The sequence below is a fragment of the Tupaia chinensis genome, unplaced genomic scaffold, assembly GCF_000334495.1.
Source record: "Tupaia chinensis unplaced genomic scaffold, TupChi_1.0 Scaffold146907_1, whole genome shotgun sequence".
In the NCBI taxonomy this organism is placed as follows: Eukaryota; Metazoa; Chordata; class Mammalia; order Scandentia; family Tupaiidae; genus Tupaia; species Tupaia belangeri.
This window is the reverse complement of record NW_006206760.1, coordinates 181,862-188,486: the sequence shown is the minus strand read 5'-3', so window position 1 is coordinate 188,486 and position 6,625 is coordinate 181,862. Positions and strand designations below refer to the sequence as shown.

Below are 6,625 nucleotides of genomic sequence, written 5' to 3'. Positions count from 1 at the left end.
GGCATTCAAAGCCCTTAGAAGAATTCGTGTCGTGTCGTAAGGGCTACGGAAAGGTTCGCAACCCTTTTCTACCGCTCTTGTGTTTTGAGCTTTGATGTATGATTTTCTTTTTTACCGTGTTATTGGCAGAATTTATCTTCTTACACTATGGAAGCCGTGGCCAGTGGGAACTCTGCCATCATTTTCTTTCCAAAGTCTTTTTGATTAGTCAGGCTCAATCAGATCATCTCTGGATTAACTTGTAAAATTAAAATTTAGACAAATCGGTCAAGTGGATGCTGTGGTGGTTGAGTTGCTGGACTCCCACATGGCCGACCCAGCACTGGTGGCTTGAAGCTCACACCAGGTACATGCACATGTGTGCCCAAGGTCCTGAGAGGAGAATGGAAGAGAAGGGATTGCGGCGTGGCCATCCCCCTGGGGGGTGATTTCTTGCTTTCTCTCTTTCCATTTCTCTGTGTCTCTCCAGTGAGTCCACGCACCCTCTAGCAAAATATCTCCCAAAGGAAAAAAAAATAAATAACAAAAAAGTAATTTATACAACCAAGATATTTTTTGTTTTTTGTTTGTTTGTTTTGAGAGCTTTTTGCTATAGGGCGCGTGCACTCACCAGAAAGAGAGACAGAAAGCGAGAAATCACCCCCCAGGGGGGATGGCCACGCCACAATCCCTTCTCCTTCATTCTCCTCTCAGGATCTAGGGCATGCACGCACATGCGCCTGGTGTGAGTTTAACCCACCGGCTCTAGGACTCGAACTGCAGTCAACTACATGGAAGTCCAGCGACACAGCCATTACACCAACTGCTGGTCCCTAGACAACCAAGTTTTAAGTGTGTAATTGAACAAAGAATAAATTGAGCAGCCCCCTGGTCTTCAGAGAAACCCCAGGTCGTCTCGTGGTCAGGAGATACTTGTGCAGAAAAGGGGAAGTGAAGGAAAAGAGGTGGAGACGTCGTTGGAATGGTGGCAGCTGGAGCACAGTTTCAAGGGTGGGTTTTCTGGGACTGACTGACCTGCAGCTGCTGCAACCTGCTGTCATTCAGCAACTGGCTGCAGAAGCGGACTTCCGAGCGAGGCCGTGGTTTGTTTATGTGAACTCGAGTGTGTGCGTACAGAGGCTGTCTCGGGCCAGTATGCTTCATTTAACAAACTCAAAACCAGCTAGGTACTAACATAACCGCAGAATGACATCCCAGCAAATTCATAGTGTCACCTGCACCGAGGGGACAGCATTGCACGGTGCTGCTAACCAGGGGATCGTATTCTCAGTGATCATCTTAGAGCCCTGTCTACACGCCGAAGAGTTGGGACATGCCACCTGTTCTGTTTACTTTGGGTAGCTGTATGATTCAGGACGCACCACAATCACTTCTGATTTTTGTAGCAGCTTTCTTTTTTTTTTTTTTTGAGAGGCGTTTATTTATTTTATTTTATTTTATTATTTTTTTATTTTTTGCTATAGGGCGTGTGCGCTCACCAGACCGACAGAGACAGACAGACAGACAGAAAGCGAGAAATCCCCCCCCAGGGGGGATGGCCATGCCGCAATCCCTTCTCCTCCGTTCTCCTCTCAGGATCTTGGGCATGCACGCACACGCGCCTGGCATGAGTTTTTTAAGCCACCGGCTCCGGGATGCAAACCGCAGTTGACTATATGAGAGTCCAACGACATAACCATTACACTAACTGCTGGTCCCATGTAGCAGCTTTCTTATACCGTTCAGATGGGTTCACCTGAGTCTGGCTCCTGGAGCCCGCATCCCTTGTCTTCTGGCTTTTACTAACAGGTCTGTTAGCACCTTTAGAAGTCTTTTAGGGAGAGAATATTAGAGCCGTGCAACTGATAAGCCTGTGGACTGAAGTTCCAAAAGGCCGACCTGCAGTTTGCAGTCGCTTCCAGAATCATTTCTTTCTTCTTAGGCTCAGAGACCAGAATTCTCAGTTGTCAACGCTCTGCCTCTCTGCCCATTTAACAGTAAATTGGTACCTGCTAGAGAAGTTTGCACTTAGAGGAGGGTATTTTGCAGGAGTTTCAAAGCTTTCTTTGTTCACCCCCACCCCTTTTTCCTCTCCCAATTAAGTCGAGATTTTTTTGTGTGTGTATTTAATTTGGTTTATAGTCCCCAAGAAGCTATTGTCAATCAAAATTCATAAAGGATATATAGAGCATGTAAAATGCATAAAGAATATATTTTGGATGATAATTGACAAGAAACACTTGCTAACAGCCAGATGGTGACGTGGTGGTGAAATTCAACCCTCTGTGAGGTGATCCCAGATGGAAAGGTTCCCGGTTCAAGTCCTGAGTGTACCAGGCACACCTGACCCGTGGTCATCCTGCGGCTTGCCAAGGCCTAGGAATGGATCAGGGCATTTGACCCCATTAAGGGTTCTCCCTTTTGCTTGCTCATGGAAGAAACAAACAAACAAACCAAAAACTCGCTGAAGATGAGAAAACCTCTTGGGTAGCAAAAGCAGTATATATATTTTTAAATACCAATTTGAACTGGAGTCTAGGCAATAAGGCATGGACTAAGAATTTTGACATGATCATCAGCTTTTTGTCTTATAATTAGCAAATTTTATATTTTGCAGAGCCAAAGAATTTTGAAGCAATGTCTTTTAAGTGCTGTTTAAGGGAAGGTGCTAGGTTCCCCTTTCCAGTGGCCTCTTACACTTACAGTTTTATGAAAATGTGTCAGGCTAGAGGGGAAAAGGAACCTGGCCTAGCTTCCAGTTGTGTTTACTCTGGCATTTGCTAATAAAGTCTGACTGTCACACAACAGACCCTCATTTGGACCTGGCCGGAGCTGCTCTAAGGACTTGCAACCCTGTAGGACTGGGACTGTTAAACGGAAGGGCCTGATTCTTAATTACACCCCAACCTGCATTTCTTTTCTTCTTTTTAGGACAACATTACCCTATTCTTGAGAGGCTGTAAAGAGCTGGGCCTTAAAGAATCTCAACTTTTTGACCCGAGTGACCTCCAAGATACATCCACCAGAGTAACAGCAAAGTAAGTAGCGCATGATTTTTGTGTAAAGGGAGACCCTTTAGAGTTTGATTTGCAATATTGGGATGATGTTGGAAGTTCTAAGAGGCAGAGAATTAGGTGTGCTTAATAAAATTGCAGTGTGAAGGTAAACATCAGCCTTTCAAAGCAAGACATATTGACCTTCTCTCTGTGCATAGCGTTCTTTCTAAACGAGCATAACCATAATGATTTATTTATGTTTCTGTAGGGTGCATGTGCTTGCCAGAGAGAGACAAAGAGAGGAAAAGTGAGAAATCAACTCTCAGGATGGATGAGCACCCAGCAATCCCTCCTCCTCTGTTTGCTTCTTGAGATTTTGCTCATGCACGCATGTATACCTGGTGTGTTTTTCAAGCCTCTGGATCTGGGATTTGAACCGCAGGCGACCATGTGAGAATTCAGTGCCTTAACCACCACGCCACCTGCTAGCCCACATCATTGTTTTAAATATAAAAATTTGGCATATAGAGAGCCAGCAGGTGATGTGGTGGCTAATGTGCTGGGTCCCACGTGGATGACTCTGCGGTTTGAGTCCCAAATAGGAAGCTTAGGAAACACGCCTGGTGCATGGGCGTGCATGCTCAAAATCCCGAGAGAACAGAAGAGAAAGGATTGCAGTGTGGCTACTCCTCCTCGGGGATCATTTCTCACTTTTCCTCTCCCTCTGTCTCACAGCAAGGACACATTCCCTATGGGGAAAACATCTAAAAACAAACCCCCCCCCAAAAAAAAATAAGGTGTATACAGTTACATTTTGAAGAGAGAGAGAAAAATGTTAAGTGAACGTTAACAGAGAAGCAAAAGAGAAATATGCGTGGAATTAGAGTGTGTTAGACAAAAACACTGTAATGGCTTCACCTGGGCATTTGAGTATTATGCAGAAAAGGCTTTAGATTATGGAGAACTCTTCTTCACTTACATTTGTAATGGTTTCCTCTTATGTGTATTAAATTCTTTGAAGATGGCTCACTTGCCCTTTGGCTGTGGTTGACTGTACATCTACTCTGTGGGACTCCTTTGGGACCAAAGAATTCTTGGAGCAGAATAGCATTGGGAAAGACAAGGCAGTGGACTTCTGTGTAAAGAGAAGGCTCATGGCCAGAGTATGAGAAGACATGTCCTCATAAGAGATCATTTGCCGATAGCATAGAGGTTCTTTAGAACCTACTGATTCCATGTAAAATGTGGACTATGTCATGATTTGGCATGACTCTACTTTACTATGTTTAATTGCATAGTTGGGCTTTGTGGATTTGGTGACTTTTCTTCTTTTGACTATTTTGGGGTCATGGAAGAACAAAAAATGAAAGAAGCCAAAATTCAGAGCTGTTAGTTTTATTGATCTTGATTTTTAAAAAAAAGAAAAATCAGAACCAGCAGTTGGCATAATGGCTATGTCGCTAGACTCCCATGGACTTGACCACGGTTTGAGACCCAGACCTGGTGACTTAAACTCACACTGGGCGCGTGTGCGTGCGTGCCCAAGATCCCAAGAGGAGAATGGAGGAGAAGGGATTGTGGCGTGGCCATCCCCCTGGGAGGGTGATTTCTCGCTTTCTGTCTCTCTGTCTCTCTCTGTCTTTCTGGCAAGCATATGCGCCCTACAGCAAAAACCTCTTCAAAAAAAAAAGAAAATAGAAAAGAAAAATCATCAAATTGGGGGCAAAGAGTGAGGATACAACTATGGAAGGAAATCAAGTTTGGGTTCTATCTTGGAAATTATAATTCATGACTGGGCATCAGGAAGAGGCGGCCACAGCTGATTGTCCATGTGCCATTTCTTTAATATTTCTCATGGAAAAATTTCAGTTAAGAAAGAAACATAACCAAACAAAAATTAGGGTGTTTGACTATGAAAGCCACCATGAGCCTCACCTTGGTCGTCACGTGTTCCATTAATTAGCACGCCCAAAGCCAGCCTCTCTAGACCATTCTTCACGTTAGGAAACAGTTTCAGGGTAGGCCTGGTCTCCCATCTGCTGTTCCACCTGGGTGGCATGCCGCCAGAAACAACAGCAACGGTGCACCTCATGGGTCCGGATTAGTCACACACGTGTGGCTTGGAGGGCAAAGGGAAGTTCCCCGCTGCCGTGTGGGCAACTGCACTCGTCGTGTTTAGAGCTACTTTAAATCAATGTGGTACTAAACCAGGAGAATTCTGAGACTGATAGGAATTCAGAATTCACATCATCGTTATTGCCTATCTACACAACACTGAGCATCAGGGACCAGCAGGTGGCATAATGGTTGGGTCACTGGACTCTCGCGTAGTTGACCATGGTTGGCATCCCAGATCCAGTGGCTTAAAACTTATGCCAGGCACGTGTGCGTGCGTGCCCAAAATCCCAAGAGGAGAATGGAGGGAAAGGGATTGTGGTGTGGCCATTCCCCCTGGAGGATGATTTATCACTCTCTGTCTTTCTGTCTCTCTGGTGAGTGCACATACTCTATACCAAAAATCTCTCTCTCTGAGAACGCATACACAAAAGCGCTGTCCCCCTGAAAAAAAAAAAAAAAAAAAAAACGGCATCAGGAAGTAGGCAGGACAGGTTCTGGCCCAAGGCCCACTGTTGCCTAGATCCGCACGTACTTAGTTTGCTGCTTTCGTGGGCTTCTGTGCCTTCATCTGCGAAATGGAACTGGATGGAACATTCTCTCAGGTGTGGTTCTAGGTGAAGCTTGCGTGGGCGGATCTGGGAAAGCATGGGAATCAGCTTCTAAAGAGACTGCACTTTGAAGGTACGAAAAGCAGTCTGAAGGGGGGGAGTTACTTGGGCAAGGCACACACGGTCATGGGCACTCCTACATCGCTGCACCGTCTTCCGCTCTTGCTGTCCTGGCCCTCGGCCTCCCTTCTTTTCTCTGTCTCCTTCTCTCTCTCTCTCTCCCTTCTTCTCCTTATCCTGTCTGCCTAGCCATAACTCCTCTTTTGAATTTCTTCTCTTCCTTTTCTTCCCTTTTCAATCCATCCTTCATTTATACAATTTTTTTTTTTTTTTTTTTTAGATTTTTGCTATAGGACATGCACATTCGCCCAAGAGAGACAGAGAGAAATACTAAGAAGGAAAGTGAAAAGTCACCCCCGAGGGGCAATGTCCATGCCATAATTCTTTCTCTCCCATTCCCCTCTTAGACTTATGGACGTGCACACATACATACTTATTGCAAAGCCCCCAGACCAGGGACTTGACCAGTGGTAGGTCTTGTGAGAGTCCAGTGCCTTAACCACCATGCCACCTGCTGGTACTTTCCATGCCCTACTTCCATGACTCTGCATTTTTTTCTTCATTCTCTCAATAAAGATTTACTGAGCAGGTTGTATGTGTCAGCCTCTTTCCATCAGCAGAGAACTGGAACGGACAAGTCAGCCACGGTCCCCTCTCAGGTGGAGGGTACACACCAGTGGCAGGAAATGAGAAGCAAATCAACAAAGATGATATCACAGGGAGAGATAAGTGTCAAGAAGGAAATAAAGACAGTGACTGCACGAATGGCAAGGTGGCATTTCGGCTGGCATTTTAGCTGGGCCTGGGGGCTGAGCCATGAATGGGAAGCAAGAACCAGCCTTGGGACGATCCTCAGGGTGTTCA

General features: G+C 45.4%; 1 protein-coding gene across 1 annotated transcript in view; it reads left to right on the top strand.

Annotated features, from left to right (window-relative positions):
- Positions 1 to 6,625, top strand: part of LIMCH1 (LIM and calponin homology domains 1) — a 237,730-nt gene that overhangs the window by 109,058 nt on the left and 122,047 nt on the right. Inside the window, exon 3 of the mRNA XM_027768570.1 lies at positions 2,911 to 3,017. The gene's annotated coding sequence lies outside the window, so the exon portion shown is untranslated. The remainder of the gene's footprint in view (positions 1 to 2,910; positions 3,018 to 6,625) is intronic.